The sequence below is a fragment of the Mesoplodon bidens genome (genome assembly GCF_964165515.1).
Source record: "Mesoplodon bidens genome assembly, contig: HAP1_SCAFFOLD_289, whole genome shotgun sequence".
NCBI classification, from domain to species: domain Eukaryota; kingdom Metazoa; phylum Chordata; class Mammalia; order Artiodactyla; family Ziphiidae; genus Mesoplodon; species Mesoplodon bidens.
In genome coordinates, this window is record NW_027672374.1 from 394,284 (window position 1) to 410,420 (window position 16,137).

At 33.5% G+C, this 16,137-nt stretch overlaps 1 long non-coding RNA gene across 1 annotated transcript; it reads right to left on the reverse strand.

Annotated features, from left to right (window-relative positions):
* Positions 1-500: 500 nt before the first annotated feature.
* Positions 501-15,442, reverse strand: LOC308610302. Its single transcript, XR_014014504.1, has 4 exons — positions 15,309-15,442; positions 5,991-6,212; positions 4,386-4,473; positions 501-792 (listed from the first exon to the last, which is right to left on the reverse strand). It is a non-coding gene; the product is annotated as an uncharacterized lncRNA (long non-coding RNA).
* Between the last annotated feature and the right edge of the window lie 695 nt (positions 15,443-16,137).

Below are 16,137 nucleotides of genomic sequence, written 5' to 3' on the forward strand. Positions count from 1 at the left end.
GACTTATTAAATTGCATTGTTTTAAACCACTTCTCCAATTTGTCAAGGTCATATTATGGTCATGTTGAATTTTGATCTTGAGAAAATATTAATCAGTCTTATCAACTAAAGAGAACTGTAAATTACTAAATCCACATGCTTTTCTATCATCCTAGTCTTGATGAAAATATTAAATAGCCTCTGGCCCAGGATTGACCTCTACATATAAAACTTCTGTCCACTTTGGTTGAGGAGGAACTATAAATGAGTTTGATTGTTCTACCTACTTTGTTTCCAATAAATAGGTCTCTGGTGCTGATCTCTTTTTATAAATTTGTGAATGAATTCAATTTGTAATATTTTTATAATATTAATATTTAATGTCTGATTTCAAGTCGTGGATGAAAAAATGCTCACATCAATGAAAACTACTACTTGCCCAAATAGATTAATAATAGTAACAACAATTAAAGTCGATTTTAAATCTACTGTCATGTTTATTTACTCTCCTGAATTGTTCCCACTGTGCCACTTCCTTACTTTCTGAATGTGACAGGTTCGTGCATGACGTCCTCCTCTAGATGCTGTGCCATTAAGAAATCTCTCTGATTATAATAGGTGATCATCTATGATGGATAATAAGAGAAATATGCTTGTGCATTTTCAATCACAAATCCATGTCTTGCACAATGAATTGATTTTACTTGTTGCTTGATCACGGGGACTTCTTCCTCTGAATAAATAAGACTTGACTTTGCCTCTTTATGCAGTCATCTGTTCACAGTTCTGCCTCTCTCCAGTAGACCGTGTCTCCTTAAAGACAAATGAATATTCATTCATCTTTGATCCCCATTGCTTAGCATGCATAGTAATTGTTCAACAAATATTTGTTTAATAAGTTAAACACCAATATGCCATGAAGTAGGAAAATCTGGAGATGTGAGTGGTCAAGATGGGGGGTGTGATTAAAGGACCCCTCTGAATTCTAAGAACAGCATACTGAGGATGGAATGCATGAGTAATCAAACGGGCTGACTACTTGACAACTAGTATGTATTCAATTTTCAAATTCTATATTATAAGCATCCCTGAGTGTAATTTGAAATGGATAGACAGGAATTTTTATTTTATTTTTTCTAAAGAAGAAGCAGTGTAGGTCTCTATTGTCATGGCCTCTGTTGCTTCCTATGAATATTTCTCCAATTTCTTGACATAATCATTTTCAGGAAGCCAAGAGAGTCCAAAAGAAAATGACAAACAACAGTAATTGCTTTCATTTTCTAGTGTTTGGAAAAACATAAAAATAGGTTTAAGTTTTTCAAACATACTTAGATTTCATGAGATTTTACTTGGTTTATAATCAATATGATAAGATGCATATATATGTATATAGAATCATCATTCATTTTAAATTGGAAATAATGTGTATTCCCATGGCTGATTTGCAAACTGTCAATAATAAGAACCAAGCTTATGTCCTCCTAAGTCTTTTGTAGCCCCATTTTAACACATTTTCTGGAAGTTATTTCACTTCAACCACTCTACTTTCTAAAAAAACAATAGATGACTTTTTAAATTTTTCATTTCAAAATGAAAATATTAAAATATGCTAAAAATTGGTGCAATAATGGAAGCTACAACTTACCACGTAAGTTTGTTTGTAGTTGAGCAAAATATGTTCCAATAATTTTTGCATTGTATTTGCCTTTCTCTATATAATTACTAACCCTTTTTCTTTCACTATGGAATGTGAATTTTGATTTCTCATCTTCAAATTTGCCTTTAAATACATTTCTACCCTTATTTTTCTTCCGTCTGGAAGCTAAGTTTTCAAGAGAAAATTTGTTTCCACAAATATTGAACGTCTTCATATTAGGAATAATTCTAATGCAACTACTTTGTATTTGGAAATGTGCCACTGCGTTTAGGAAGGCTAAATACATACTTTTGGGTAAGTTCAAAAAAGATTACTCCAATGATTCAACCAAATATATTTCAAGCATATTGATAAGAATATTCAAACTAATTGTGTGTGATAGCCATCAATTAAAGACGTAAAATGAATGCCTGCTATTTTAAAACATAATTAAGCCAAGGAAAGGCTGTGCATAACTAGCATGTTCTGTAAAGATAATTGGCTCATTAACTAAATTCTAACAGCCCATTCACATTTCTAGATTTTAATTGAAGAATGGATGGAAATAGTAAGGTGAGCTCATTGCCCAATACACATAAGCAGGTGACAATTTTAATTTCTGCAGAGATGCCCATATTGTATGAAATCTTATTAATATTGTGATGGAATACAGTGAATCATGCTGTGAAAGAAGCACATATTTGACTGTTGTACATGTGTTCACACACACACACACACACACACAGATACACACACATTTCTTTTCTCTCCTCTCTATTCTCATTTCAGTCCCATTTTTCCTTTTCTTAGATAACTGGTATCATGAATTGAATATAAATACTTTGAATCCATGCTTGAATTTTTTACTATATGCAAATGAATCCATGAAAAATACATGATTGCTTTGAGTTTTAAAAATTTGTATACATGTCATCATGCCAAATATGTAATCTTGAAAATCATTTATCATGTATATAATTAATTATTTTCAGTGAAGTATGGTACTGCATCTTAAAAATAGTTTATATATGTCTTTTGTAAGCAGCATAAACTGCAATTTTTAAATTTATTTTTATTGTCTCTGTGATCAAATGTATTGTGATTATTGATCTATTTCTCCTTTATTTTTCCATGTTTTATCCCTCCCGGTACTAACTTCATTTAAACACATTTTTCATTCTCTTTTTATGGTCTACCTTTTTATGAATCATATATGAAGTATTCATTTTTAGTGTTTTCTGAAAAATTCGACATATATTTCTAACTTTAAAAAGTCGAAAACTAATTATCTCATCTTCCTCCTAAGCGGTTCATGGACCCCTCAAATTTTAAATCTGATCTCCAGTATTTCAGTATATTATCTAGTGTTTTAGTATTACTTTGTACATACCCCCATTGGCTATTATTTTTTACACTCAACCGTTATTCAGGTTCATTCCAACATTACAAATTTCTTTGCTGGTCACTGCTCAGTGCACCCTCCTACTTCTTTTTATGCTTATTTTCTTTCTTACTGAAGAGCATTCTTTGTACAATGGTCTCCAATCTTGCCTAAAATACATGAGAATTATGTGAGAAGTTTTTAAAGCTCCCATTATTGAAACACCGCCTAGATCACTTTGGTTAAAAAAAAAAGAATCTCCAAATATTGGCTTCAGGCATCAGAATATTTTTTAATGCCTTCAGACAATTCTAATAGCTGCTGCTACTGCTTTAGTCATTTTTTGTTGTTGTTACAGTTTGTGGGTGGTAATTCCTCTTTGTCTATGAATGAAAATTTCTTTACTTCTTGTTCTTGAGTAGTTTTTTAAAATGAGGTATAGAATTTTAATGTGGATAGCTATACGTCCTCAGTACCTTGAAGATATTATTCTATTGTTTTCCAGCATCTACCTGTTTTCTGATAAGGCAACAGCATCTACCTGTTTTCTGATAAGACAACGGATATTTAAAGCCAGCCCTCAAAAACAAGGCTTATTATTTCCAGGGCCCCCTTGAATTTCTTGGTTTCAACTCCTCCTCACTACTCTAATGTTGAATTTGTTTCTTCCCCTTAAATCCTGAGACTGTGGATCCCCCCTTTTTGTAAGCTTGTTCATTTATTGCTTGTTGATTTGCTTTTTATGTGTTGCTACATGTAAAAGCAACATATAAAAGAAAACACAAGTATAACAAACTGTGTGTTCAGATTGGAAGAAAGGATTCTCAATATCAGTTCAGCCTATCCTATTGACTGAAAGCATTTACCTTGTTTCTTTTACAACTAACTTGAATATTATGAGTCTTACATCTAATATACAGTACTCTTCACCCTTCTTGGAATGTCTATGCTCAATAAGGACATCAGTTGATTTGTCACTATTATTGCTTTTCCTACATGTGACCTCATTCAGAGTTCTATCCATATACATAGCATAATCTTATATTTTGTATCTAACTGGCATCAGTTTTCCTTTTTCTTTTGATTTACTTTTAAGCTTTACTTTTAGCAGGACTGTACTGAAATACTCTTACACCTTAATAGATCTAATTTTCTGGACTTAAAATAATAGATATTTGTATCACAGGGGCATTTGTCTTTACAGATACTGATTTCTGTTCTCTGCACATGTTTTCATGTTATATGCCCAGTGTAATACGAAGCGAGTTAATTTATTGTGTTACATATAGTAAAGAATCCAGCAGAATAATGTTATTTAGGGTTTTTAAAATTATTTCTATGAATAACAACAACATCAACAATAATAGTAATAGAAAAGATAATTGCTACCTATAGCAAGTCTCAGTTTTTTCTTAAACCCAGTAGAAGGCCCTTCACACTCTATTTGTCAGTTGGCTTCAGGTTTTCATTTTGTTGGCTAGAAGACAGATAAAGGGGATTATGGACAGAACTGAGCCTGGTTTCTGCTAATCTCGAACTTGAATTCTTTCAAGGGTTGCAAAATATGATTCAAGTATCTCACAGGCCTGTATAACCTTTGTCATCTCTCTGGTATATGTGCCATCATGGGTGGATTTGGAACTGACATTTTATACCTCTGATCTCAACTGTATAAATATTTGTTTAGACTGACTATCAACATAGAACACAGACATTCTCTTCTGATGTATGGATGATAGAATAGTTCTTAACGGGGCCCCTATGGATGGGGCAGGCACAAACTAACAGAGGGCAATGAGGCAAATTTTCAATGAACTCAGATTTTATATTTTCCTTTAGGTAAAAGAGGGGTTGCTTCTATACCAAAAGACTATTTCTTATAATTTGGGTTACATTAAAAATATCTCATATATACAGCCATTTATCTGAATCTATAAGAGTGACTTGGTTTTCTCAAATACATTATATATGGTGTCCTTTAGACTGGAATTAAATTAATCATGGTTGTATTTTTTTTCTATTGACTTCCCAGCTATTTACCCCTAGGAAAACTCTCTTAAATAATCAAGAGAAATATTTTAGGCAACATTATGTAAATCATCACCCTTATTAGATGAATTAACATTTTTGAAGTTATAGCTCATTTCATGGAAATCAGATTAACCTGATGTTATGGGCATTGTCATTTATCAGTAAGTTATTTGTTAATATGCTCAGTATGTGACATAAAGTATGTAACTTTAATAAGAGACTGGATCACCTCAAATAATTTAGCAAATCTTGAAAATGATAAGGATTAAAACTGTGGATGTATAAAGGACACAGAAGCTTGGAGAACTTTAAAACCATCTATTTCTATCCTGTTTCCCTCAGACAAGGAAATGAAGGCTGACACTTTAGCATGGTTTGGAAATCCTTCTAAAAATTACCTGACTTTCTCTTAGAATTAATAAGTAATTTAAAGTTTTAAGAACTGCAGAACTGATCACATGAATTACCATAATTTAGTCAAGAATTTTTTTGAATATCCACCTTTTGACAAACATTGTACATATATGTACCAGGCTGTAGAGATGAATAAAATCATCCTTAGTCTTAAATAACTGAAAGAAAAATCCCCCCAAATTAGTGAATACTGAGGAATTAAGGATGATGCTATGAGAAAATTTATATAATGTGAAATTTATTAAGTTAAATAAAATATTTTGCTTTTGAGATTAGAATGCCTTGTTTTTGTTCTAATAATACTGATGATAGATAGTGGTTGTATTTTGCAGAAGTTTTATGGGAGCAAAATAAAAACTTGGTAATGTGATAATTAATTTGGTCCCCCAAGGTGATTTTTATTGTTATTTCTATTGGTGTTGTTAATGAGAGAAATTTCTGTGAGCTATTAGAAAAGAAAATGTGGATATCAATATCTAATCAAAAAGAAGGACAAAATAATGGATAATTAGAGAATATATATAGCCAGTAAATTAAAAATATACTCACATGCGAAGGAAGCACAGTGGTGGAAGTTTTGCTCATCATAAAGCTTTAACAGTGAGTAGAAGTTATCTTGGTGTCTTGGGTGTGGGAAGATATGCTAACAACCAGTGATAGATCCGTTGTAAAATTTGGAACTGTTTCTCCGGTATTAAATTTCACTTAAGACCTGTGCTTCTGGACAGGATGGAGTAATAGGAACTGGATTTACTCTCCTGGCTTAAACTGCTAAAAGTAAAAAATATATATATATTAAACAATAATTTTACACATTGAACAACAAACAGCACAAGAGAACGGTTGTATAAAGCTGTTAATTATAATGATAACCCATAAAAACCAGTGGCATAATGTTTTGTGTAATACAGTTAAATGTTGGTGATTGAACAAGTCCCTGGTCACCTGTAAAAAATAAAGGTGGATTCTCTTTTCATATTTATTAACGAAATGAATTTCATAGGGATGCAGTATTTAAATATGTTAAAATACTAAAATTACTAGAAGAAAACATTTTTGTTTTATTTAATAAAAGTTAATTTTTAAAATTTTTTAATATTTTTATGTGTTGCATTTATTGCTTTAAGATTATACAAATATGTTTTGATATAATTTAATACATGCAGCATCAACTAGAGTATTAAATACACAGACTATTCAATGGGTATAGCCTTAGTAGTGGGACCAAATTAGCTCTAGACTAAATTGTTTCAGTTGCAGCCTAATAAGGCTTACAAGGAAGCCTCAAAATGATCAAACTATTTCTTAACTACCTCTTTGAGCAAAGTTACAAATATTAAAAAAAATACAAAAATGCCCTGCAACCAGCAAAGTAAAATTCACAATATCTGACATGCAATCTAGAATTACCAGGGATGCAAAGACAAAGGAAAATATAACCCATAACAAGGAGAAAAATTAATTAATAAAAACAGACTGAAAAATGGTACAATCAGGTAACAAAGACATTCAAACAGTTATTATAACTAATTTTCATAGGTTCAAAAAGGAAAGCATCAACATCTTAAATAGACATACAGAGGATATAAAAATAACCCAAATTGAGTTCCTAGAGATGAAAACTATAGTTTCTGAGATGAAAAATAAACTGGATGGGATTAAAAGAGATGAGGCAATGCAGAAGCAAAGATTGACCTCCCTGCAAAAGCAAAAATTCTGTTATTATAATATAATCTGTCCCACTGAGTAGTCCAAATATAAAGTCTGAAATGAAAAATGCCAGCTTGATCATCTTTTTCCATTTCAAATTTGCTTTACTCTTTCTGGTTTGTACTTCCAAAAATAATTAAAGTATAAAATTATGAAAATTGTATTCAATGGTATTAAAATTCAGCATCTATCCATTTTATGGATTGCCCTGCATAATGCAAATATCTAAAATCTAAATATTATGTGTATATATACATATATGTATATATATCTCACTAGCAGAATGAAAAGAAAATATGAAAGTACAACACAAGTTGTGGAGGAATATAGTAAAGGAAACTAAAATTATAGTATTTTTGTTTTTAGATATAGTTGCTCTACGCAGTGGAAAAAATGATATGCGGATTAGCATATTTTATTTTCTGAGAAGCATGAATCAATTTAAAAGGCGAAAGGGCAGATGAATTTGAAGAATGATTAATTTAAATACATTATCAGTCTTCAATTTTTTTGTTACTGACAACATCCCCTTTAGGATTTTCAAAACGCTGTAAGGAGGGATTCCAAGATTTTTAGTTGCTATAGAAGCAATTATTAGCAAATGCTTTCTTCTAATCTCATTACAGAAAATAATGCCCTTTGTGCCCAGAGAACTCCCATTAGAACAGATACCTAGTGGGAAGCAGCCACATAGCACAGGGAGATCAGCTGGGTGCTTTGTGACCACCTAGAGGGGTGGGATAGGGAGGGTGGGAGGGAGGGAGACGCAAGAGGGAAGTGATATGGGAACATGTGTATATGTATAACTGATTCACTTTGTTATAAAGCAGAAACTAACACACCATTGTAAAGCAATTATACTCCAATAAAGATGTTAAATAAAAAAAAGGAACTGCCTTTCGGAGCAGCTCAGAACATAGGGTGTAGCACTCTGGAGCTATCCCACATTTCCTGTGTCTTCTTAAATATTGTGTATATATGCTATGTATTTATATCTCCCTCTAAATATACATCTATATCTCCTAAAATACTGTCTCACATATAATGAAGTCACAATTTCCAGATAGTTGTTCTGGTAGTCATTAGACCAAATATACTCTCATTTATTTAAAAAATGTGAAATGAGAGAAATGTACGAAAAACTTGATCCATCTTCTGACTGAATTTGTGGTATTAGTACCTTCAGAAGAAGAAATAATTAATTTATTGTAAATTATTTTATTCCTCATTTATTAGAGAGGAAATTTATAAACTGAATCTGTTAGGGCTTAAAGGGTTTTTTTCCAGAAGATAATATCTGTGGTTCTCACCTTACACTGAGCAGTATATCACTAGTGAACAATCTGACAAATATGTACATTATTAAGTTATTTTATTTTCACCTGGCTTTTTAATACTATCATCTGATATACATCATATTAATTGACACTGCAATTTCTTCCTTGATTTGTAATTTTTTCCTACAAACACTTTGCATTCCAACTTCCACGTATCTGATTTACTCATCCATGTGATGGTCTTCATCGTCAGACATCTTGTTGTCTGGGCTGTTCAACCCTGTGACAGTAAAAGCACACTCACTAGGGACTAGGAGTTTGCGAAAGACTTAGAAAATTGTTTGACACCTGAAAAAAATGGCCCCAGAGTATGAAAAAAAACTGCAAAATTGAGATCAAAACTTGTGTAATTAATATTTCCAACTAATATTACTACAACAGCAATGTTACTCAACTTTCATATATAGTTATCTATAAATTATATTGGATATGTGACTTGGGCACATTTTAATGCATTTGATAACATTTAGGGTAAAGCTTCTAAAAGGGCAATTGCCTAGGACTGAGGAAGGTTTAAAAATGGCACAGAATGAACTAGAAGTGACTTCAATGGGAGGCTGAGGCAGAGATGCTGGACCCGGAGAGCGACAGAGCAGGCGTACACTGGAGAGAGCTTTCCTCTACAGGAGAGCCAAGAATTTGTTACTTATTGAGTGGGGAGCATGAAGGTAGGGGACCCTACAATGAGAATCCTAGGATAGCTTCTAGATTTCTAACTTGGATAAATGACAGGACGGTACTCTTTGGTGAATACTGAAGGAACAGCAACAGCAGCAGAAGTCTAAGAATGGAATTTAACGTATCACAATGCCACCTTTAAAGTAAATTTGGCGTTCTTCTCCTTTTTGAATGAATGAAAATGCATTAATTAAAGACATACACATTCACACACCTGCTAATATCTGCTCTTCTGCAATCATGTGTTTTCTGTATAGTGTCTAAATATCTATTCCAGTTGAAGTAGTGCTTAAACACTTCAATATGCCTGTTTTCAGCCAAAAAGAAAAACTGTCTATGACTGTTTCAACATATTTTAAATATACGTATAATCATTGCCAACTTATCTGCTTTGCAGATACTAGTTTCCTATACAATATTTAATATCTCCCTTTAGTGAAAATGTCATTGCTCAGTATTATGATTGTTTTTCATTTTTATTATATGTCTGAATGTTAGAATTATTGATTAATCTCTTTATTAATGGAATGATCTCAGCACAATGTTAAATACTCTTCTTCTCTACCATTATTATATGTTATTTTAAAGATTTTCCATACAATGAAAATTCAGGCTTTTTGAAGTCAGTAGGATAGGCTCCAGTGAGTAACAAAAATGCTTAAGAACAACAATATGAATTAAACAAATTTAAGTAGTTAAGAAAGCACTAATCTAGCCGTTGAGAAATATATACTAATATTTACATAGTATGAATATCTAAATCAATAGTTTCAAAATGAGATAATCTACTGAACAAAATATCTTAAAATGTGAATTAAAAGATGTTGTAAAATCTCTATATGATTAAAATAAAAAATTTTTATAAGCTTGGAATATAAATAATAAGTGCATTTTTGTCTGGGAGACAAGTTGTTATCTGGGAAACCTCAAGACATTTTGTAGATTATCGAAATCACTTTACTATCAATCTTGAGCATTTCTCCTATCAACTCTATAATTAGTATTGGAAATTAGCATTATGACTCTATTTCACTATCAGGAACATTGAAGAAACTATTTCAAGTGCTAAACATTGGTTTTAACAAATAAAAAACAATTCATCTGAGGAAGATGTTACAATGAACTGAGGAATTAAAAGATCTCAAAGTAGAGAAATTTCACTGACTGCAGTATAAACAACTTGAGCGTAGAGAGTGTCTGTTTTTCCTGTTTGCCCTCCAAATTTGGGAACAGTGTTATATGCACGGTGCAGGGTAATAAGCAAATATTTAACAAATGAAAAGTACTGAATTCATTACCTTGTGGTACAAATTAGGATTTCTTTTGTACTAACTAGAAGATTTTAATTTCAGCATTATGAATTATTAATGTCTTTATCTGATTCCCAGTTCTGTGTCAACCAAACTTATTTGAGTGATAATTAGAGGGCTTCATGTTTATCCTATCTTCTAGGATTTCACTTTTGCATATCTGTTAATTCATAATTTTGATGTTTTTATAGCACAACCAAAGACTATAAAAACATATAGAGCAAGCACTTGCCAAAGAACTCTAAATAAAACAGGTCTCAGGGGCTTCCCTGGTGGCGCAGTGGTTGAGAGTCCGCCTGCCGATGCAGGGGAAACGGGTTCGTGCCCCGGTCTGGGAAGATCCCACATGCCGCGGAGCGGCTGGGCCCGTGAGCCATGGCCGCTGAGCCTGCGTGTCCGGAGCCTGTGCTCCACAACGGGAGAGGCCACAACAGTGAGAGGCCCGCGTACCGCAAAAAAAAAAACAGGTCTCAGATATGAAATTAGAGCCATGCTTGGTTATACTTCTAAGCGCTTCATCTAAAGAGAGACCTGCAGCACTGCTGCATGAATTAATCACCTACGGTGACTTTTAAACCTACCAACAGCTGGCCCCTCTATCATATCTGATTTTATTCAATAGTCTAAATGATAATAATTTTTTGATCAAGAACTTTATTTTACTGGTTGTAAAGGTGCGTGCATGCACGCGCACACAATCCCCAGTGCTTTTAAAAAATGTGGGACAGAATTAATCATAACTATTGAGTTTAAATGTCATTTATCAACTTACTAAAGTGCAAGCATGCAGGGAAAATAAGCTAAAGACAAGACTTTCGTTTTTCAATTTATTTTTAAAAAGTCTTGTAGAGATCTTTACGAAATTAACACAAAATGGTGTTACCAAAAATCTTTTTGCTTTGTTTATTCCCTAGTCTGTGGCAATGTAGACAGTGGAAGTTAACCCAGAATTTAAGTTAAGGAAAGCTATATTGTATTAAGTTTAGCCAAAATTCTCTAACTTGCCATCATATTTTTTTCAAATAAATAAAATTTCTATTCTCTTCCCTCTCTACTCATCTCCCTTAAGGCATGTCAACTCTAACCCCACCCCCCCATACACACACCTTGTTGCCTCTGACATTATCTCCTCTACTAGATGTGCTTTTGTACTTATTGCTACACAATAGTTCAACAATAAAATGTGATAAATGCAGGCAAAGGTGTTTCAAGAAAGAAGGTAAATGTCCTTACACGTTTTCAACATAGAAACAGAATTTTTCAAAAATGAGTTATAAAACAGCAAAATTAAAAAAAAAATAGTTATAGATAAAGTTTGCAGATAATGTTGTCATCCGTCTTAAAAGAAGAGGGATAAGGCACAGAAGAAATGTAGTGTTGAGGACAATGAAAATAAGCAGTTATTGCAATCTATTTATGCTGCATTCAATGGATTCAGAAGACAGAGGCTTGAGTGCTGTCGTTATTACTTGTTTGCCATTTGATGGTGGGCAAAATATCTAATTTCATTGGGTTTCTCTTTCTATGCCTCTAAAATGTGGATTCCCAGGCTAAGAAAATATTTCAAATCTTTTCTAGGTCTAAAAGTCACAGACCTTAGTGTACCCTTTATAAAGGCCACATTTTCACAAAAGATAGCATGCTTGTAAAGCACCTTTATAGAAAGAAAAATATATATTTAGAAAGTCCACTCAGCGTCAAGGGTTTTCTGAAGTCGTACTGCTGTTTATAACCAGGTGTAGGCCAGTAGGACAACACATTTGCTTTAATAACTGTCCAGATTTCTTGGAGTTAAAGATAAGTTTTTCATTATTCTAAGTGTTGACCTAAGAAATTATTGAAAATAAGGATTGTTCTAATTTACTTCTTGAATTGCCCAGTTCTTACACGGCCTGACATGAAAGGTGATTTAAAAGATTGCATTTAAGTTTGGACATATAGCCTTCATCCTGCTGTTTCATCACAGACCTCTTACAGGAGAAACACGTGCAACCATTTTGAGTTTCTGAATGGGAGTGCTCCTTATAGTATTTTCCCCTTATACATTTCTTGCCAACTTACTCCAATTTGTATGTAGGTAGAAATTTATAAATTTCTCCAAGAACTTATTTTTATTTTTATGAATCTTACTGATTTTGTTTTAATACCGAGGACTTTATCAAATTCATAGACATTTGATAGAATAAAAAGCAAAAGCATAATTAGGAAAAATCCAAAAACCTCAAATAGAAAATAAGATGCTATGTTGTTAGTAACAGAAATTAGCACAAATAGACTGAAAAACTGACCACCATTGTTAACTGAGCTTTTAACTATGGCAGTCGCCAGGAAAAGGAGGGTTACCTGACTCAGGGGTCTTCTCCTCTTTCTTTGCCTTCTTTTAACAATCTCGAAAATTAAACAAAGATTGAAAGACAATACAAATAATTTATTTCCCAAACCATTTGAGAGTAGTTGCCAACACAATGCAATGTCTCCCCCAAATCCTCTAGTATTTCCTACAAACATATCCAAATATAATCATGAAAATCAGGAAATTAACACTGACACATGACCACAGAGCTCCTAATCCTCAGACCCCTTTCAAGTTTTGTCAATTATCCCCATCATGTCCTTCATAATAAAAGGATCAGCCCAGTGTCACATGTTGCATTTAGCTGTCCTGTCTCTTTAGTTTTTTAATCTGGAAAATTTTCTCAGGCTTCCCTTGAATTTCATGAACTAGAAAATTTTAAAGAATATGGATCAGTTATTTTGTAGGATTTAGCTGTTTGTATTTGTCTCATGATTATTCAGGATATGTGTAGTTGGCAGGAATAACACAGTGGTGAAGCTTTGTTCTTCTCACTGCTTCCTATCAAACAATTTCGGCAAACTTTTAACTTGTAGCCTTACTGGAATATCATGTTACTCATTTCATTAAGGTGTATCACCCAGTCTTCTCCATTGTAACGTTATTTTTTTCTCCTTCATTATTAATAATTTTTGTGGTAAGGCACTTTGTAATTATGTAAATATCCTGTTCCTCATCAAACATAATTTACTCAATTTAATTATTAAAATCAGTATGAACTCATAGACTCCTATTTTATTCAATTGACTATAATACATTTCTACCATTATTTATTTTGAGGCTTAGATTGTTCAAGATTTGTCCAGTGGAAACCCCTTCAGTTTGGCTTCTATATCCTTTGATGTTTCCCAACTATTCTTTGATATCTCCCTTCTTTTTTTTTAACATCTTTATTGGAGTATAATTGCTTTACAATGGTGTGTTAGTTTCTGCTTTATAAAAAAGTGAATCAGTTATACATGTATCCTCATATCTCTTCCCTCTTGCATCGCTCTCCTTCCCACCCTCCCAATCCCACCTCTCTAGGTCACAAAGCACCGGACTGATCTCCCTGTGCTATGCGGCTGCTTCCCACTAGCTATCTATTTTACGTTTGCTAGTGTATATATGTCCATGCCACTCTCTCACTTTGTCACAGCTTATCCTTCCCCCTCCCCATATCCTTAAGTCCATTCTCTAGTAGGTCTGTGTCTTTATTCCTGTCTTAACCCTAGGTTCTTCATGACATTTTTTTTTTTTTTAGATTCCATATATATGTGTTAGCATACGGTATTTGTCTTTCTCTTTCTGACTTACTTCACTCTGTATGACAGACTCTAGGTCCATCCACCTCACTACAAATAACTCAATTTCATTTCTTTTTATGGCTGATCCCTTAGTGCTTGAAACTATAATATGTTCTAGGGTCATCTTATATTTTCCATGTAGTGGTTCTAGAATTAGCCATTTCTCCAAAGAGCTTTAGTTCCTTCAGTTGGAGAGCTGTATTTAGAAACCAAGATCTGGACACTAGGTGTATTCATTGCTCTTGGGAAGTAGTGGTCCCAGGTACTCTCAATAGGCAGAGCTAGGGGATTTAGGTACATATATACATATACACATATGAAAACATATTCATAACCATTTACACATATTCACAAATACATTCATAAACACATGCAAACATATTGTCTATGTTTATTTCTATAATGTCTCTATATTAAAAATCATGTGTTCACATTAACATCCTCCATTCCCTTTCAACGCCCTTTCATTTTAGTTTTTGCCCTTTTCATATTTTAACTCCCTCCACAGATATTAAAATAACACTGATTACCATATCCTTAATATCCTTATTTATTTGATCAGTCTTCCTGTATTTAAGTAAATTCTTGTAGCTGCCACTTTCCCATCCCACCCATTTTCTCCACCTGGCACGGGTTATGACTATCTGTACAGAGTGGTTGCCAAGGCCACTTCCTCATGTGGATGCCCTTTCACACGAATCAGACTTCAGCAATCAACTCCAGGCTCCCTTATGCAGACATCCTCTCCCCTTTCTCAGACTCTGAGACCCAATGCCAAGTCATGTGGTTCCTCGAATGCCCACCTCCCCCATGCTGACAAAGGGTTATTTTACCTCACTTAATGGACTAATTTGTTCAAGAAGGGAAGGGATCACAACACTATAAAGCAGTTATACTCCAATAAAGATATTTAAAAAAAGAAGGGAAGGGACAAGGAAGGGGATGAAAACAAGGAGGTGGACAGGGATGAACAGGTTCTTGTTTTTCTAAACAATATTTGAAGAGGTCCTTCATTTAGAAGTTGCAAAGACATTATGAAGTGCCAGCTGAAGAACTGAAACAACGACATATATTTACACATCTGTATCCCTACATCTATGACACACAATGTACATCTAATTTTATAGCAACCAAAATATAATTTAACAAAACTTATGATGCTTAGCCATACACTTTAATACTCAGCAACTTACAAAAATATGCAGTGCCATTTGGCTGTTAACTATCAGTCCATGTATATGAATGGATTTGTAAAACTCCTAGCCAAGAGTGCTTGGGATAGCGTCTCTACTGGTCCTGACTGGATCCTCTTCTTCTTTTGTCACTCTTTTCAGTCATTTGTTGATTCTCGATTGTATCTCATTGGTGTCTTGTATGACCACTGGCAATTATATCTGGGCAAATACCCCAGCTTGGTGTCTCTCAAAGGGCTGACTGAAAACCATTTGCAACAGAATCAACTGAGGTACTGGATAAAATTCAGGTCCACAGGCCCTGTCCTGATTTCCTGCTCAGAAGCTCTTTAGAGAGTAATGAGTATTTGAAAAATACCTTAGCTAACTCTCACACATTAACACTGAAACCATGGTGTAGTTTGCATGTCTACAATTCCTCAAAGTTCACGGTTTAAAACACATAGGTCTCACCAACTACAGTTCTTTTATTTTAGCTTCATCAATTCACATTTGTTATTTAACCAACTTGGAAATTGCTAGATGTGTGAATAGCCGCCAAAGTAAAATGTATCTATCTTTTGCAAAAATGTCTTCTACCAAATGTCTCTACAAAATGAAATGTAAATGCCTTCTAAGATCTTCTTGGAGAAATCTTACAGATTTTTAAACTCTTCCAGGTTTTAGGGAATAGCAAGTGCAAAGGCCCTGATGTTGGGAAGGCCACTGCAGAAAGAAAATCTGGATGTGTGTGTGAGAGAATAGTAGTAGTAAACGAGCTTGGAGAGTAGGGCAGAAGAAATACTGAATAAAGCATGTAGGACAGGTAAAAAGTTTAATTTTTATTCTA